Below are 20,369 nucleotides of genomic sequence, written 5' to 3' on the forward strand. Positions count from 1 at the left end.
TACAAGCTGCTGAATCAAGGTACACTTTGTCATTTCACCAGCACACACTTCACTCAGTCCCACAGCCCTTAGCTGTCACGTTTTGGAATATGAAGGTGAGATCAGCAAACCTTCCTGTTTACTAAGAAACACAAATTGGTGTCCAGTCAGTGTGTGAAAGTTTGTTTAATCTGATACTGACAGCATGAATTCCTCCGTGTCTCTCCTGTGTGTATCAATGTTTAGGTGAGAAAGTGTAGTTCAGTTAGATCTGAGCCTCTGTGTCATTATTATTTTCAGAGACAGTTTTAAAAACACAGAGCAGCCTCTCATTCTCTTTCTATACTCTATATAGTTTTCTTTTTGTGCTTCCTTTCACAGCATATTCCCTCTGCATAATCTTTTCTGTTTCATCCCACTCTTTTGCCATCATCCTCTGATACCATTTCCCTCCTCTCTCGGCCGGCCTCCTTGTGTACTCCACTGTCTTCCATCTGCCCCTCCCCGCCCCGCTCCTTCATCGCTTTCCTTTCGTCTCTACACCTGACAGAGACAGGATCAAGCAGTAAATCTCCTAAAGCACGCTCATCCACCGTCGCTCACACCACAAAGCCGGAGAGAGAGAGTGAGGGAAGACGGCGAGATGGAAGAGGGAGGCGCTAAACGTTGAGTTTGTTGAGAACAGAAGATACAAGATAACAAAAAGACAAGCAGACACAAAATGGCCCAAGATGCAAGAGGTGCTGAGAGGCAGGGGGGCACGGACACAGATGGAGGGTCTGAAAGTGATGGAAGGGACGACACTGAGGGAGGGAGATAAAGACACAAGCTTTCACATTACTCATATGGAGCATACAGTAGTCCATCCACACACACGTACACACACCCGCATAATAATGGCAATGTGAGCAGAATGATTCAAATTCCCTTTGGGCCACAAGACATCCTTCCTGCCCCAACAGAGTGGAAGATGTTGGGGCAAAGCTTCTTGGGCAGAAAGCTTGAACTCGTGTCTGAGGCAGCATGGCGGCGCAGACTCTTTTTTTTTTTATAAAGCTTACACACACACATCTGTCTTTGTGTACGAATCTACGCTTACAGTCATTTTTCTGGATCCGTTTACTCGCGACTGTGCTTCCAGTGTGCGCGAGTGTGTGTACGACAGCGGGTCGGGCAGAGTGTCCATCGCCGGTGGTTTATGGCTGCTGAGCTCTGATTACATTGGTGTGACTGGAGGGGTAAGCAGACTGGTGGTTCTATTTGTCTTCTGTGTGTCTGACTGCACACACACACACACACACACAGAGTGAATAGCAGCGACTCATCCAGAGACACTTGGCCTGCCTCACGGAGATCTCACAGAGATACAGACACATTACGGAGTCGCACAAAAATACATGCATCTAATTCATACTTGATTTGAAGGTCCTGCGTTTCCACATGACTTTCATTTTCATTTATGTAGAAGGTGTTTAAAACTGATTGATGAGGAGTGGTGAAATAAAGAATATGCTTTTCATCTATACAGCATCCTATTTATCAAAACTGTCTTGCTTTGAATGCTTGTTACTTGTGAAGCAGTGAATGTTTCCAGCAACCCTTCACGTTTCATATAAATATAGTCTTGAAAATAGCTATTCGATATGACAGTAGGGGTCTAAATAACTCAGCAGTATGGACTCTTCAGGGATAAACCAGAACAGATGCGGTTGGAAAAACATTAGATAAGATTTTATACATACTCAACTCTTGCTTTAGTTAAGAGGAGGACCCAATTTGCAGACAGATGTTGGACTGAGAGAATGTAATAGTCTTTCAGGGCAGCCGCTGCATAGTAGGGGTGGGCGAAAAAATCTATTCATGTACATATCGCAATTTTTAATGGGATGATTTTAAAAATCGATTTTTCTCCCCTGAATCGATTATATTCCGTCATATCCGTGTCCAGAAAAACTTCATCAATTCATTACATTAAGTTATGTCAAAACTAGCCCACATTTATGCTGTGTGGACATTTCAATTAATTTTGTAACTGTAAATTTAAAAAAATGTTGTACATGTTAAGTACCTCTTTTTGTCTCAGTTGAAATAAATGTCAGCTGCTGGACTGACTGACACAGACTTATGTGCATTGTTTATGGGAACGACATTCATTCTAGAATGTATGATTCAACTTGTTTGTTTTTTAAGGAGGAAGAAAATTGCAATTACTGATTATATCGAATCGCAATACTTGTAGAATCGCAATTATCAAGAATCGTGATACAACTCGAATCGGCACCTTAGAATCGTGATGCAATCAAATCGTGACCAAAGCATATCGTTCCATCCCAACTGCATAGCAGACTATTTAAAAAAAAAAAAAAAAGTCCAAACAGAAATCCAAAGGCCTGATAAGAGGAACAAACCGACAGGGAGACACTGGGACTAAAACAACACACAGCGATCTGGGAAGGAGAATGTATACAGAGGGAGTGAAATTTATGACAAGGATCAGGTGTGGCAATCTGTGAATTAAGCCCTGCTGTGAAACAAGAGCAGAAGTAGAGTCAACAGGAAGTGCAGGGGGGTAAATCTACAAAAACTCTACAAAATAAAACAGGAAGCAAGGAAACTGTGATACAGAATGAAGATCAACAACAGGCAGAACGCAAAACTTGACATGGAAACTAAGGGGCACTTTACACGGAAACGAAAACGGGTTAAAAACGCAAAACCTTTTTGCGGATGCACTATATCGTTTAGATGGTAACGGCGTTTTGGGGGCATGAAAACGCAAAAAAGTGAAAACGCCCTCCAGAGTGGAATTCTTGAAAACGCTCCACTGTCGCGCCACCGTGTAAAGGATGAAAAACGCAAAACTGCGTTTCTCGTCACATAGAAATGAGTAGAGAAGTAGAAAGACTTGGTCTTGGTAGTGTTGCCACCTAGCCATCTGGCGTGTTTACTGCATCGATAAATACGAAACGTCACACACTTTTGCGTTTCCGTATGCATGCAGATTTTCACTCTAAAACGCTCGTCTAAATGCAGATTTAAAAGTGAAAACGAAACGCCACTTTTGCGTTTTGGTTTCAGATCGTTTCCGTGTAGCCTAAGACACCAAAATACAGGCCGTGACAAAACAGCTCTATTTTCTTTTACAATTCAAGTTCAGAATCACGTTTAAGTATTTGGGCTTTTATTAGTGTACTACACTTATTTCATTTCACTCCTAGAAGATGGACATATTTTTCAACAGCCAAGTTTGAAGGAGCAAATATCTGTGCGTTTTAAACTCAACCCGGTCTCACGTAAACATGTGGAATAACATCCTTTTTTTTTTTTTACACAGTTAAAATGCGAGATGGCAACCTTTTGTCTTCTTTAGGGCTTCATCAGCGACCCATGAGTATTAAAAATCTGGGATTTGTACTTTTCGAATGCGAACCTTGTATTTTGAGCATCCTACTCCTAACCGGTCGCGAGAGAGAGCAAAGCAGGGGAGTAATTGATGGCGAGTGGGAGAGGTAGAAAAGCAATCCATCGTACAACGGTCCACGGATGCCCAACAGAAAACCCGACTAACCATTTACAAGTGTTTTTATTTTTATGGAAGTCACAATTGTTGACCATATCACATTAACGTCATCATAAACATGATCATGCGCACCACGAAATCAGCATCGCAGTCGGGAAATCAGTCAGGAAAACAGAGAAATTGTAAAAAAAAATTCTCTTCAGCTTTTCTTGTTAAAGTGTGGACCAATGTAGGCGTTAAACCGTGTTTAATGTGCATTTATCAAACTGCCATCTTCAGCCGGACGGTCTCGGCTTTCTTCTAGCCGAGGCAGTACTTGCTTTGAGTGTGTCTCTGCTTAAGGGCCCAATCTCCGTCTGAAACTGTCACACAGCGACTGTTAAAGCAGCTGGTAACAAGTCGTAGTGCTGGCTCACAGAGTAATAATGAGGAACGTCTTTATGTTTCATGTATTTCGCCCCAAAAGTTTCAGTTCTTTCTCTGTAAGGGGGAGCCTGAATGTCAAGTTCTTTGCCAGATCTGTACTTTGATTTCAATAAAGCTTTAGATTACCGATATCTGGGCTATAACTTTGGCCAAAGCAAGACTAAATGTTTCCGTTCAGTGCAAATTCTTTAGCTTTCTTTTACATTTGTTTTGCATAGAAGTTTCTTTTCTTCAGTATCCCATTCTGTTCCAGCCTGTGCTTATGTTCTGTTCTACTTTACATTATTTTACATGACATGAAATCATTTTATTCAATTCCATGTCATTTACACTTCTTTTCATCTCTATTCCATTCTTTTTAACACTTTTATTCTATTCTATCCCACTTTTATATTACTTAACAACTATATTCTGCTCTATGTTTCTATTCTAGTTTGTGATTCTATTCTATTCTAATTAAGTTAGTCCTTTGCTATAAAGAGTCTGACCTTTACAAAGAATGAGGCAGTGTTTTATGATGCTCTTGCTTAATGATAACCGTGCTGGATAATACACAGAGGGAAAAGGCTGAGGTAGGATGCTTTATCTTGTGACTTTAAGTGTGCACTATAAGGACTCTGCCAAGAGAGGGAAAAGAGGAGCGGAGGGGGTAGGGATGGTGAAGGGGAGGAAGAGTGGGGTGCAGAGAAGTACAGGAGGCTAGATGTTGTTACATTATTGAGAAGAAGCCAAAGCCTTGGTGCTCTGGGAATTTGAAGACAAAAGAGAAGTAAGGACAGAGACGGGGTCGGTGGATAAGAGCGCAGAGCGCAATCGTGTGAAAGATGAGGGATGAGAGGGAAACGAAGGGGAGGGGAAAAAAAGACCCAGAACCTCTGAGAGAGGGGGAGAAAGATAGAAAATAGGCTGTGAGAAAGAAAGATGGACAGTGATGTATAGGTGTGCTACAGCACAGGGTTGCTCCCAAGTGTGCGCGGTGTAAGGAATTACAGTGAACAATGTGAAGCGATGAGGGAGACTCGGACGGCTGACACTGTTTTTGTTCACTTCCACGGTATCAGGTGGAAATGCCCTCCACCAGTCACTATGGTGTATTTGTGTTTGAGACACTGACAGGGAAATAAATATGACAAGTAGGAAGCAAAAGAGAGCAATAAAAGGGCGGATAATGAGAGATGAAACTTGTGCGTTTGAGTGTGTTAATGTGTCTGCGCAACCGGCTGTGTGTATCTGATTTTATGTGAATCCGAAATGTGGACGAACACCAAGGCTTTAGCTTTTTAATCAGCCCCATCAGCGCTGTATGGGGACTCTGAGAAGCTTTCATGTGTAGTTTCTCACAAACACACGCAGACACGCACGCAAGAACGCAAAGCATCCCCTCTTGCCTTCTGTTCTAAATTTACACCTAACATGAGAACAGGAAAATGGGGGAGGAGGAAAAGAGGAGCAAAGCGAGGTAAGGGATTGAAGACAGAGAGCAGAGGAAGAGTGGAGGAGGACAGGAGGAGGAAGGTGGAGAAAGGAGAGGAGTGGAGGAGGAGGAAAGGTGCACAGGAGAGGTAGAAGAAGTTTAGACTTAAATTAGGATGAGGCAAATCTAAAAGGAGAGCAGAAAAAAAGAATATAAGGAGGGGAGCCAAATTTGATTTAGGCAGTGGGCAGCAGACTTGGAGAAAAGGATGACTGGAGAGTTAGACAGGGAGGGAGAAGGACAGCGGTATATTAGTCAAGGTGTCCAGTCTGTGTATTGCCTGCTGTGCAATACCACCCCTCTGATTTACTCTGCCGAGTGACTGATGAGAGGGAGGAAGAGAAAGAGGGATGCAGAGATGAAGGGATGCGAGAGGAGGGAGGTCTCGCTACGAGCGTTTAGGCCAAATTAACGGCACCTCATAAATTAGACTAACAGCCAAAGCGGCAGGGCTGGAGGGGAGGGGATGTGACTGCGTGTGCGCCAGCGAGTCTCCGTGTGTACACAGGAAAGTAAGTGCATGTATGTGAGCGATGACTTGTCAAAAGGGAACAATTTGAACCAGTACAAACAGATTACTCTCTGATAAAGTAGCGATACCCTGGCCGCTCGCTCATACAAACACAATCTCCTCTTGATTGCCGCACACACTGAAGCTTTTTGCTCCTGCGTGATGCGCTCATGAACAGAAACTGCAGGCGTAACGGTGCTGAGTTTCAGTTGCCCGCCTATTCACTCATGAGACACTTTGACTTTGTGATTGTTGCATGAAGCAAAGTTAATGCAGGTTTGACGTGCTTGCACAATTCATTTGGGTGTCAGGTACAAAACAATTTTGGAAAAAGGTGTTTTGTTATATTACCGTAACAAATATATATTCATACCGAAATTCCAATTTCCAGCTTTCGCTGCAGAATGTTTACAGTGAATATTGTTCCGGGCTTTTAAGCGTACCTGTGTCATGTTCAAGAAAGGCAGTTGGCTGAATTAAATATCAAAGTAACCGCTGACCTAATGCTGATGTGAGATGGAATGTATTGATTTTTCTCAAAGTATTTCATTAAACTGCATTATCATAAATCACATAAATCACAAGATCTTACTGACATCGCCCAGAATCAAACCCCTCACCCATGAAATATTTTGAATGAAACCTGGAAGAGCTCCATGTCACAGAAATACCCAAATCAGACCAGACATTATGTAGATTTTACCTGCCAGCTGCCTTTTACTGTACAGAGTGGGGTTCAGGTCCGGCTGAGCTCATGCATCAACAGTGATAGTAACTTTGTGATGCTTTCTGCTCATCTCTCAAATGCTTTTAGTCACTTTCAACAATTTGGTAGATTTGTCCTAGTGCAATTAGTGCTGATATCAACACAAAAACAGTTCAAATATAACAAAAAATTCTAATCTTTTTGTAAGAGCTCAAACAGTGAAGATATGACGTCCCGGATGAAAGTTCCAGAAGAAGAGGCCTCATCATTTTTCCTTTTGCAGATGTCCACCACAGTTGTTGTTGTTTTTGTTTTTTTTAAACTCCTCGAGGTGTATTTCCAGATAGGACAACTACTACTTCTACTGAAATAAAACTGCTAGCAGCACAGCCTATGTCAAAACCCTCTCTGCCTCGTTTATTGTTTTCAAAAATTTGCTTCAGATTTGCTTTGCCAGGGCACAGAAACCTGACATCTGTTTGGTTTTTCCAACGTGGGCAACTGTAAAAAGGTAAACAAACGTGACACTGCAACATCAGATAACTGCAAGGAAGAGAACCTGGGTCATCTCTATGTGTAATAGATTTTTTTTCTAAGGCACATTGTTATATTCTTATATGTGAATATATTACTTTTCTGCCAATGGATCCAAATTATAATGACAACAAATTATAACTTCTAAAACTAGCAAGCAACTCAGCATGAAGACACCACCGTCTGTTCTGCTGTGATGAGTTCTCTGACAGTTTTGTAATAAATGCAGACAAAGTGTCCCACAAACTGTATTATGACACCATTTCCATGTTGTCCCAGTCAAGTTTTTCAGCCTATAATAATAAATTCACAAAATTCTCTTACTGGCACATGTTCAGCGTATGTTCATAGCAACATGTCTTTGACAGCTCAGAATCAGCTGATAATACCATCCAACCTGATTCTCCAAACGGATTTAGTCGCGTAAAGATGTCACACCCCAGTGCTGTCATGACTCCGAGCATGCAGAAATGACATTTTGCCAATTTCAAAGCAATATCTAGTGTACAAACATATTTTGTCGGCTGCAGGGTTACTGCACAGGAACATTTAGCTCACGCTAGGCTCGGTACAAATTGTGTTCGTCTTTTTCGATAATGTATGTGTTCTGTTACAATTCCAGCAGCACATAACATAAATCCTCCCTCCTATACGTTATTTATGTCAGCGCCTCTACATTATAAAGAAATGTTAACTCTGTCAGAAGTGCAAGCACTTGCCGATCGCTGTGTGATTACAGCAGCGCTTGACTGAGTGAGATAATAATACAATCACACACACATACACACACATACACACACCCAGGCACACACTAACTCAACCACACACCAATCCTGGCAGTGTATAGTTGATGCTCAGAGTGATTAAAGTGGCATGCTTCTGAGTGTGTCACCTGGGTGCTGCTGTATCTTAAATCAGGACAGTGGGGCTCAGATTGGGTATTGACTGGCCCACAGAAGTCTCCATCCATCAAGCTGAGAAACGATAGCTCGGAGGCCGCCCTGATGTAGCCATATACCACCGAGGTTGCTCGCTGGCTGAATGAGGTGACGTAAGGTTATGGTTATCGAGGCACAGGCTCTTATTCATACAGCATGGCGAGCAGGCAGGCACAGCTCGCAGGAGGTTGTGGACTGACAGGCAACACGTCTGCCATCAAAACACGGATAACCACATGTTCACTAACTAAAAGCCGAGCGCACCTGTGACAAACACAGATTGACAAACACATATGGTCAGACATGTAGCACTCATCATCAGAGATAAAGATTTCTTTTCTATCTTTGTCCTGTTGTCTCTCACTATGAGGAACACACACACACACACACACACACAAACAAAGGCAAGCATGCCCAGCAAAACACATACGACTCTGTCTTGAGGGTCTGAGCAGCATATTTTGACTATGTGCCTAATGATAATAAATGAGCCATCATGGATGGGGAGGGAGGCACTAAGTCATCCCTTTCATCGACAGGAGGAAGACTGGGAGCCCCAAGGTCACCCCTCTGTCAGCATCATTCTCCCTAATGACTTCTTGCCTTCTCTCACACGCACACGTGTATGTGCACACGTACCCACAGAAAGTGGCACAAAGAGCCACCGTGCCAGGTTCCTGCCGACAAATCGTCCAACTGAAAACTCTGCATTGTATGTCTTCCATCAGATATGACCCATATCAGAGTTTCTGAAACATCGCACATGACCTTTGGTGGTTTGTAAAGGGGGAAAAGATTCACACAAAGAAAGAGAGTTTAATTCAAGTCAGGTGTGGGCTCGCTGTGTTCTGCATTCTGTTGTGTTTTTAATTTAATTGTTAGGTTGGGTAAAGAAATTAGACTACTTAGGTTTAGGTTTAGGCACCACGACACCATAGGTAGGGATTAAAAAAAAACCATCATGATATGGTTTAAAATAGGGCTGCATGGTGGTGTGGTTAACACTGTCGCTTCACAGCAAGTCCCATCAAGTTCACCCAAAGGTCAGACCATGCAGTGTTAAGAGAAACTGCAGCAAATGTTACATCTAGACAAATCCAAAAGTCTTTTTGGACAGATGAGACAAGATTGGGGGATTTTTTATAACAATGAACAGTGCTAGCTTTAAGACCAAAAAAACAAACACAGCACATCAGCACACATGCCAAACACCAGCTGGTAAGTGCGGTGGTGGAGGGGTGATGATTTGGGCTTGTTTTGCAGCCACCCTGCTGTCATTGAACATTGCTGCTGTCACCATGAGCTCCTCTGTATACCAAAGGATTCTAGAGTCAAATGTGAGGCTGACAGCTAAATCTTTGGTCATCAAATGGCTCGTGCAACAGGACAACGATCCCAAGCACGGCAGCAAATCTGTGACAGAAGGGCTGAAACAGAACTAAAGTTAAAGGGATAGTTCGCCTCTTTTGACATGAAGCTGTATGACATCCCATATTAGCAACATCATTTATGAACATCTTCTTACCCCCCGCTGCGTGCTGTGAGCCGAGTTCCGGCTTCATTTTGGCGTTGACGAAGGTAGTCCGGCTAGTTGGCTGGGGCCACAAAAATAAAGCGTTTTGCTTCTCAAAACAATATGTGTTCAAAAGAGTAATACATTTGCATCACAAAATCGTTCATCCAGAAAAAGTCAGAGCTCACAATCGCTTGGCGCTATTTTCTCTCCCTTCGTATCACGAAGGGGGGGGGTAAGAAAATGTTCATAAACGATATTGCTAGTATGGGATGTCATACAGCTTCATGTCAAAAGAGGCGAACTATCCCTTTAAGGTGTTACCCTGACCCAGTCAAAGTACCAAACCTCAGCCCAAATGAAATACTGAGGCAGAAACTTAAGATAGCTGTGCATAAAACATGTGCCTGTAAACCTGTGCTTTGTTTCACACACACAGTTTCTGCATTTTTACTCATTATTTCTGTTGATATGTTACATCATGTGCTGACGTTCACCTGAGGCCGTATTTTTCCTGATTTTGAAATCCTTTCGGGACAAGATTTTGTTTCCGTTTAAGTCCTGAAACGTGAACTCCTAAATGGAGCGAGGGTTGACTTTGTTGGTCATACGGATGTAATTTCCCATTTTCAGGTCTATTTGTGGTCCTGTGTGACAGGTTGTATCTGCAGTCCAGCCCGAGGTTTCAAATAGTTTCATGATAAAAAAGGAGCCTAAATTAGAAAGTAATTTTGAACTGCTTTTGTTTCAATTTCACCACTTTGTTGTTAATAACGCCAAAACCCCAGAGATTTTTAATCATCAACATGTTGTGTTGTGAACCCCCCAGGTTATGAATCGCTGCTCTAATTTCTAGATAACGTGCAAGTTTCCTGAAGAAAGGGGGAACTCAACACAAACTGTTAATTAAAAAAAAAGTTTCATTGCTTTACTCAGAAACTCTTTTTAGCATTCTATCAATTGCGAAATCAGTCATATACTCCTGAGTTATCAGGTAATGCCTCACTGTGCACCAGCACCAGGGTCTTTAGCATAACAGCACAAGATCAAATTGGGAAAAAGTAAGACAAGCACTGCATAACTGATACATGACTTTATAACCTTTGTGACCCCCCCTTACTTCGGTCCTTCTCCCTAATGAGCTTCCATGCACCGTTATCTCTCAGAGGCATCTCAGAATCCAAATCCATAGAGGGGCGCCAAATAAACCCATCCAGCCAAAAGGCACAAATGAACAGAGTCCAAAAAAAGCTATTTTGTATTGAAAGCTGTATTGAAAAATGCGAGTTTGTGGGAGAGAGGAGGCATCAGAAGACGAGATGGAGAAATGAACAGGAAGGTAGCGCCTTCACTTTCAACTGTGGGAATTCTCTTCGCATACACACACCAGCGCACGCACACACGCACGGGCACACACACACGGACGAGTTTAGACTTGAGCTGTAGAAAGCTAATTTGCACCACATTGAAATGCATCTCAATTAAAGAGAAACACATCGAGGTGCCAGGGGAGGAGAGAGATGTGAGAGAATGGGAGGAAGGAACTGGGTGTGAAACAGATAGTGTGTGAGTATGAGAGTAATAAAGGGGTGGGTGGGTATGTGTGTGTGTGTGTGTGTGTGTGTGAGCGTTGGGTGGGGTGGGGGCTCAACTGTAACTGGCAAGGGAAAGAAAAAGAGAGGGAAAGGAAGGGAAACACAGGCAGAGAGTGTGTTTTTTCTCCTTACTTTCATCTCCTTACTTTGGAAAAACATCTCATTTTGGGATGAATCAGGTTTAGAAAACGGTGCATGAAGGCTTGAGACCCGGCAAAAAAAACCCTGACTAACTTCAACCTTGTTATCGCCACTTCTTTGGTTTGGTGCCAGCACACCGGGGCTGTCCCTGCTAAAACTCTGTGTGTGTATTTCTGTTTGTGCTCGGCTATTTTTAAACCCAAGGCCACGCACGGCTTGACAGAATGGGTGGATGCCTCCAAGAAGGTTTTGGCTAATTATGGAAGGAGATGTGTCTGTAACTTGGTATTGTTGAGATGAGTTCAGTGCTTTATTTGTCAAATCTGTCCATGTTGGGATTAATATCATGCGTGTGAATGTGCATGTGCTGCTATGTGTGATTTATCAAGAGTGCATCTGGGAGAACAAACAGCAAGCGGAAGAAAGAAAGAAAGAAAGAAAAAGAAAAAACCCTCACAATCTGTCACATGGAAAAAAATCAGGATTTGTTTTGCATGCCGCTACCATTTTGCATGGATTGTCAGGTTCTCATGACTGTAGCGGTGCCAGTCCGCCATCTTAATAGCAATTAATACAATTAGCGCCCATCTGTCAAGCAAAAGATACTCAGCTTGTCTACATTTTGCAAAAAGCTCCTTAACCTGGTGTTTGTGTCTGTTCGAACATACTGGAAGTTACACAGCTGTCAGAAAGCGGAGCACCGAAGGAAAAGAACGTCTTTTTAATCTCATTCCGATGCAAGATGTAGCTCCCCGACTCATGACTGCAGCAGAGTAACACCATTATAACCATGACGTAATGCAGCTACCTACCTACAGATGGGGGACAAATTAAAGAAAAAACATAAAGTGCCAAACCCGTTTCAGGCACGCAATGCCTGGCAATAATGGCTCCATCAATCTGTTGAATTGACAGTTTTTAGTCTTTAAGACATTTGTCTTTTCTACAATTATGTTCGTCAAGGCTTCACTCAGGCTTACCCTCAACTGTTAAGAGAGAGCCAAAGCACACATGCAACATTTGCCATTTGCTCGAGAATCGACAGCAAATCAACTGTGGGTAAAGTACCCGGCTTCTTCTACAGCACGCAATGCCATGCAGCCAATGACTATTGATATTTACATCTACATATACATTTCGTCATCTCGTGAGCACTTTTATCCAAAGCGACTCACATGTGAGGAACAACAATCAAGCTTCAGAGAAGCACGACACCCCGGCCCATAGATTAAGCACTAAATCATAACGACTGAGTACAAGTAGAGCAGCCGTACAATGCAAGTGCGGAGAAGTGTAAGAAAGTGCAAACTAGGCTTGTAAGGGTGATAGAGGCATTATAGGAAGGAGGTGTTCTCATAAGAGATGGGTTTTGAAGAGATTTTTGAAGGCAGAGAAGGACGGACCTGCTCTGATAGCATGTGGTAGCTTGTTCCACCATCCTGGAATCGCAAATGACTACTTTGGGCCTGAGGGTGCCGGTTTATGTTCCTGAGAGGAACGCAGGGGTCAAGAAGAAGCATGAGCCGGAATGACTGAATTTAGATAACTAGGGGCAGATGCAGCAGTCACTCTGTGGGGAGCGTGAGTGACTTGAATTGAATTTGGACAGTCATAGGATATGAGCCTGATATCAGCCTTAAGTGTGCTGTGATTGGGTAAGATGTTTAATCAACAGCCAGGAGCAGCTAAATATACTTTCTGCTTGTCTGCAAGCTTTTTATCAAACCCACAGTAAAGTAGCAGACAGGCATAAATGTCTGCTCGAGAAAAACATTACCTTTTGCTTTGCACTCTGTAGAACCAACTCTTTGCAAATCGTGGTTGGAGTGTGTCAGATGGAGAGGTGAAGCTGCAGCTCTTAGCCCAAAATGTGAAAATTCAGCGGTCCACCCTCCCGATCGTTTTGTGAAAAAACCCTAAAGTGCTGCAACTAATAATGGTAGAAAAAAACACAATGCATGATAGTTTGAACAGCCATCTATTTAGATATTTACATTCTAATTTGGGTGGATGCCCCTCCCAAAAAAGCAGATATATGTTGAATTAATTAATGTAACGCAATGCAGTTCTGACTTGTGACGTGTAGAGACGTCTCGGTCTGACCAAGTATAATTACCCTGACATAGTCAGTTACTATCAGATTAATGGAAATATGAGGGCATGTACTGTATGAAAAAAGTTTTACAAAGGTGCTGGACCGCCATTTGCTGCTGCAACAGCTTCAAAGTGCCTTGGAACTGATTCTACACGTCTGTGCAACTCTGCTGTAGGAATGGAGCAGAATTCCTCGCAAAGATACTCCTTCGTTTGGTGTTTTCATGATGGTGGTAGTGTCTAACAAGCTGATCCAAAAGCTGGGTTGCCATCTGGAGAATGAGATGTAGGCTACAGCTATGAATCATCTCATCTTCACGCTCATCAAAAGCACGCAGTGGGCTCCGTTGCTCTATGAATGGGGTCGCGGCCTTCCTGAGGCGACGAGCCTCGTCAGGACAGAAAAGTTTCATTTGGAGAGAATCGATCGCTTGGAACCTCCCGCCCAAGCGAACACAAAACATGGCCGCAAAAAGGACAACCACAGAGCCAACCAATCCCCTAATTGTGGGGGTGAAGGGTTCAAGATTTTTCTTTCATTTGTCATTTGTTTGTATTTAATATCATTATATGCGATATTCAGATCATCAGCATAACAACTATCATTAAGAGGAGCGATAACAACGCTGTCATCATAATCATCTGGACTGCCATCAGTGACACCACATCAGCCACGTCATCTGAGAATACATCTCATTTTCACCTGACAGGAAAAACTGATGGGGGTGGCAGAGGCTAAATGATTGGTTCATTGCATGATAGCTGGCCTTGTCCACAGCGAGGCTCGAATTCTCTGCTGAAACATCTGCATGAAATCCAGACCGAAACTCATCTAAACAGAGTGCAGGAGGTAAATGGAGGAGGGATGACATTGGACACTTTCCGATGAAATGAATTTGCTTTGATACATCATTACACCCACTGGGGATATGTTATTATTTACTGCTTTTTTGTTTTGTTTTGGTTCAATTTTCCAACACAGCAAGAGCCTGATGGAGACACACTACGGTGGACCCTCAACTGTCTCGAGTTGCCCGGCTCCTGAGCTGCCTAAATTTGAGTCAGTGGTCTTGTTTGATCCATCCTCTTAGACTCTCCGCCTTGGTGCTCGCAGTCAGAAAGCTAAGCTAAAATAAGCAGCATCCCTCTTTCATAGTAGCCTTACGCTGGAGGAACCTTACTGTGTGTTAGTGATGACTGTGACAGACAGACATGCGAACATATAAGCTGAAAGAAAAACTGCTTACATGGGTTTTCTTTTTCCTCTAAAACTTTGCGTTAGCATAATCTCTCTCTGCCTCTCTTTTCTTTCTGCTCACTCATTCTTTACTTGCACACACGACTGAGCAAATCCAATTCTCTATTTCTCCATCACACACACACTCACACACACACACACAATACACCAAAGACACACATTTCTGGGTACATGCTTTACAATGATGGCTCCATACTGTACTTGGACAATAAAACACATCAGCAAACTACTCAGACAACCTCCACAGGCACTTTGTCTTGTCTTCGGTGTCTTTATGGCCTCTCAATTTGCCCTTGATGACACGGCTTATGAGCCTTTCAGCAACCCTCTGTTGTACACAGGCTGACAGATCGAGATGTCATTACACTAAGTAGGGGCTCTCTATTAGCTCAAATGGTGGCATATAACCAGATAATCGGCTGTGGACAGCAAGTGTGGCTATGTGGGAGGTGAGATGCTAACGGATGGTGTGTGGGAGAGTAATGTTTTATGTTGGAGGAAGTGTGATATCTCCATTATAGACAAGCTTAATTGATAAACAGGACAATAAAAGCAGCAAATGGCCCCATAGATTTCTTCTCTCAGTACGGTCAGGAATACTGTAGAATGTCACTCTACATCTAATGGAACTGACAATAATGGCATATTAAGAAGAGTCTGCAGCGCAGTCTGGGATAATGTCATCACTTTACAGGCATAAATGACTAATAAAACGCTTCTAATAAAAGAAAGGAAGCAGCATTTCTCCAAGGGACGCCTCAAATGTTTCTTTCCCCTCACACTACTCACCTCTCCTCTTCCCCACACTCCGTCCGGCATCATTTTTGCTCTGTACACCCTCCGTGATAGAAATACTGTCAATACTAGTAACTGCCACAAATGGCAACATTGAATTCATATATGCATAATAAGCGGGGAGCTTCGCTGCCAGGGGGCTCGATTGTGAAAGAGGGCAGCGGAGGAGCAGCGTTAACAGGCTCCGTCCCTGCTGTTGGAATGTGAGAACAATTGGAGAAACACTCAAAATAAGTGTTTTCCTTTGATTATTTGACACCAAACAAGAGCCCCATCGAGTTATTTAGCCCGCACGCGCCGGGGGCAGCTCCGTGCAACGTATCCGGTGGAGCACTTTATGAGAAGAGAGATGCAAAGGATTCAAATTGAAATCACTGGCCAAAGTCAAAGAGTGCTCACCACAAAATCCGGATCAGCGCTCGGTGTACGGAGAATTCCGAGGAGTTTTCTTGCGTCTTTCTTCACCCCAAGTTGTAGACAGCCACCAGATGCGGTCCCACAGTCCCGACTGAGCTGCGAAGAGAGAAGGTGAGACCACGTTTGAGAGAAAAGCTCGTCAACCCACAGGCTCGCGCATCCCGGGCGGCAAAACAAGCTCAGTCGCCAGCCCACCTGCCAAATAAAAAAAAAAAAAAAAAAAAAACTACATCAATATTAATACGTGTTTAGGTCACTTAACCAAGGCTATACCTTTTCAAATAGACGGGATGACCGTCGGAGAGTAAAGGAGACGGTAAACGGAGCGGGCAAGGCAGCGGCTGTCAGATTTGACTTCAAACTAGTGCTGACGATGCGCGCGGAGATAAGCGGCGGAGGAGAGGGAGGGAGAGGCACGAGGAGGCAGCGGAGGGAGACGATCCACACAAACGAGCAAAAAATATTCACCACTTCAAAGTTACTCAAGTGGGTCAACTTGTGAACACAGACCATCTTTCCTCCAGAAAATACACAGCGTGGACTCGTAAAAGATCTTAATAGAGTATGTGTCTTCCCTATTCTACTGGTTAATGTTACAATAAAATAAAATAGTAAAACAATAAAATACCTCGTCACAGGAAACCTCCATATTTAGGCACCGGTTTGTGCCTTTCCTGGATGAGTTTATAGTGGAAATCTTAATATAATAATAATAATGATAATAAAAAAAGAACATTCAGGCATCAGATAAATTTCCCAAATATATCGGAACACAATGCAGCAACTCTGAGGCATTCTATACTGCTTTCAAATACTCAGTCTTGTCTAATCAACATTGCTACTCTAGTATTTATCCCTACTGAGCCGACACAGATAAAGGCATGATATACTCTTCTGTCCTTATTTGTGCATGTGTTTATAGCCCCCTGAGATGTGCACAATAATAAGTTAATTCAGTCTAACTTTAAGTATTTGTCTCGTTTGATCAAGATTTTATCTTAAATTCAAAACTTTTTGTATATATTCAAAGCATTTCACACATATCTAATAATTTGCAACTAGTTTCTTTTAATCAGCAAAACAAATCCAAAGTGACCTTTTCAAAAAAAAAAAAAAAAAGAGTTGTGTGATGTCACCATCTGGTGGTATACGCTACACTTGGGACTGTAATTCAGAAGAAGAAGTAGTTGTCCTGAGCAGAGACAAACCTCTTGGAGGAAAAAAAATGAAAGAATAGCTGCGGGGGACATCCACAAAAGTAAAAGGGAAAGAGCTGTTCTTCAGGAATTACTTTAATGAGCTGTTGTATCATGTCAAGGAAAATACTCATGGGATCTTTTCTTTTTGCCAGCTGAGAGCAGAAACAGCTGTGAGTCACATCACGTTAATCTCTGTCAGGTCAGACATTATTCACCAAGATGTTTTCATTCCCTCTAAGGCTTAGGGGCATCAAGTCTTCTTTGAAACAGACAAGAATCTCCACAAGTGAGCATAAACTTTTTTTTCCCACATTATAGTTTTTATTTTTCTAACTATGGGGTTTCCATTAGATTTTTATTTTCAACGTCATTTGAATATTAATAAAAAACAGCAATATAAACCCAGCTTTTCCCAGCAAAGCTGACCCAAAAGAAGAATGCAACACATTGTATACATATATTAAAATATCTGTGTGTGTGTATCTATTTATTTGTTCTTTTTTTTTCTGAGTTAATTACTTGTGAGAAAAATGCATCCTGCAACATTAATATTTCCCTTTGAGATTTATAAAGAAGCGCTGCACAGTGGCGTGGTGATTTGCACTGTTGCCTCACATTAAAGGGGAACTCCGGGGCATTTGAAGCGCGTTTCCATTGCTAGAGGTTGTCAAATACTGATAGTAGGACACAGAGAGGTGCAAATCTGCGCTCCCTGTGTGGAGATCGCGCTGTTCGCTCAGCCTGTCATGCGAGGCTAATACGTGGTGGCTAGGGGCAAGAGCTAACCCTTCCACGTAAAACAACAACTTGCACACTGCAGAAACGTCACACCACTTTATAACCCATCCGACAATAAAGTCACAAGCCTTACCATCAAAACCATATGCATGGTTCTCACATTACTGGCATGGGGACGTTACAAAACAACTTTATAAACAGCATGTAACTCACCGGCTGGTTGTAGGCTCGCGCATGTGAAAGCCCAAAAGAGTCGATGGACGATAATCCCATATACAAAACAATTATTTTCTTTAGAAAAACTGCGTTCAAGTATTTAAAACATTACAACAATACATGCCCAGTAATATTGTTGTAATGTTTTAAATACTTGAGCGCAGTTTTTCTAGAGAATATAATTGTTTTGTATGGGATTATCATCCATCGATTCTTTTGGGCTTTCACATGCGCGAGCCTACAACCAGCCGGTGAGTTACATGCTGTTTATAAAGTTGTTTTGTAACGTCCCCATGCCAGTAATGTGAGAACCATGCATTTGGTTTTGATGGTAAGGCTTGTGACTTTATTGTCGGATGGTTTATAAAGTGGTGTGACGTTTCTGCAGTGTGCAAGTTGTTGTTTTACGTGGAAGGGTTAGCAGTTGCCCCTTAGCCACCACGTATTAGCCTCGCATGACACGCTGTGCGAACAGCGCGATCTCCACACAGGGAGCGCAGATTTGCACCTGTCTGTGTCCTACTATCAGTATTTGACAACCTCTAGCAATGGAAACGCGCTTCAAATGCCCCGGAGTTCCCCTTTAAGAGGTTTCCTGGCATGTTCTCCCTTTGTATGCGTGGGTCCTGTCCGGGTACTCTGGCTTCCTCCCACCATCCAAAAACATGCATGTTCGGGTAATTGGTGATCCTCAATTCACCCGAGGAGTAAGTGTGAGCATCTGTGGTTGTTTGTGTCGTTTTGTGTCTCTGTCTTAGCCCAGTGATGGATTGGTGACCAGTCAACCAGGCACCACTCACCCAATGGCCCAATTACCACCTGTGGCAAAAGCAAGTCGATCCTCGTGGACCCCATTGTTGAAATGACTGATTTCAAAGCATAAATAAACATGTCTAATACAATAAGCTAGTTTGGTCTATATAGCTGACTTTATTCTCCATGAGAACTGAACAAAGTGTGAATCTTTTGTATAGCTATCCCATGTGAATTCTATTATTGCATTCTATTGCATTGTTCTTGTGTTTTATGCCTTGTATTTTGTGTTGTACAGCACTTTGTTTCAGCCACGGCTGTGTTAAAAGGCTATATAAATAAAGTTGAGTTGAGTTGAGTATTATAGCTTAAAGTTAGGGTATTATTAAGATCATGGCACACTTTGATTAACAGGCGTCATTGGATTCTCAATCAGATCTTACACTCCCTTACACTTTGCCTTACCCAAGATGACGACAGCCAAATGACAAACTTGAACATTCTTAAAAAGGTAGCGCACAAAGCAATTGTCCACTTGACAGTTGCTATGTCAATATTTTGCATACGGACTACAGACTAGATCCACCAGAGGGTCAGTGGTTATTCACATACATTGAGCAGGATTCAAACCCCATGCCTGGGTCCTACCAAATGCACATAAAACACACTATTATACACAGCACAGATTGTTTTATTGCATTTAGAGTTATTTTACGTCATTGCTAAAGTATCATCTCTTCTCATTGGCTTTCAACTCAAGCGGAGTACGACATCTAAATTTAGAAATAGTTTTTATTGTCATGTATTGGTTTCTATATTTCTATTATTTTATAACCTTGCTGTCGGCTGTAAACTTTTATTAACTGTGAAGCACTTTGGCCAATTTTTTTTGTTTTTAAACGTGCTATGTGAATGAACTTGACTTTGACCTAGAGAAAAAAGATGTAGCTCAACAAATTGGTTATATTTTTGAAAAATATTGTTCCATTTGTATCTAATAATTTTGGTAAATTATTTGTTTTTGAGCAGCTGCATTGTTTTACATTATCATGACTATTGTTATGCTATTCTATACTTAGTGATTAGAAAAAGAAGTGTCAACACGTGGGTGGTTTACCACCTCAGCTACACATTTTCATCAGGGAAATCCTCTGTGTAAGTTATAAAAACATGTGAAACAAACTATACCAACACAATAAAAGCAGCACACTTACATGGCTGTATACATTTCAATTATACATAAATGAATGATCAGAAATATACAAATGAATTAGAATAATCCCTTCAGGATTATGTCTGCAATATTTTACCTGAAGGGAAATTTTCTTACTGCGGCATTAACTAATTGATACTGATAATTGATATGTCATAGTTATGGTTAACAAAATTACATAAAAAAAAAAAATCAGTTGATCATTCCTGGGCCATGTCTTGATGAAGGACACAATGGGCCTCATGCAAGAACATTTTCATATTTTTATTCTAAATTTCTCTTACTTTTTTTGTAAGGTCTCGTAAGAACACGCCACGTCAGATTCAACAAGCGCTCTTAACTTCGGAAA

General features: G+C 42.1%; 1 protein-coding gene across 4 annotated transcripts in view; it reads right to left on the minus strand.

Annotated features, from left to right (window-relative positions):
* The window catches only part of ptprdb (protein tyrosine phosphatase receptor type Db), a 188,015-nt gene extending 171,747 nt beyond the window's left edge, over positions 1-16,268 (minus strand). For all 4 annotated transcript variants that reach the window (XM_075462768.1, XM_075462766.1, XM_075462767.1 and 1 more), the window contains exons 1-2: positions 16,175-16,268; positions 15,884-15,997 (exon numbers count right to left, since the gene is read on the minus strand). The gene's annotated coding sequence lies outside the window, so the exon portion shown is untranslated. The remainder of the gene's footprint in view (positions 1-15,883; positions 15,998-16,174) is intronic.
* Between the last annotated feature and the right edge of the window lie 4,101 nt (positions 16,269-20,369).

Source organism: Odontesthes bonariensis, chromosome 4, assembly GCF_027942865.1.
Source record: "Odontesthes bonariensis isolate fOdoBon6 chromosome 4, fOdoBon6.hap1, whole genome shotgun sequence".
Classification (NCBI taxonomy): Eukaryota; Metazoa; Chordata; class Actinopteri; order Atheriniformes; family Atherinopsidae; genus Odontesthes; species Odontesthes bonariensis.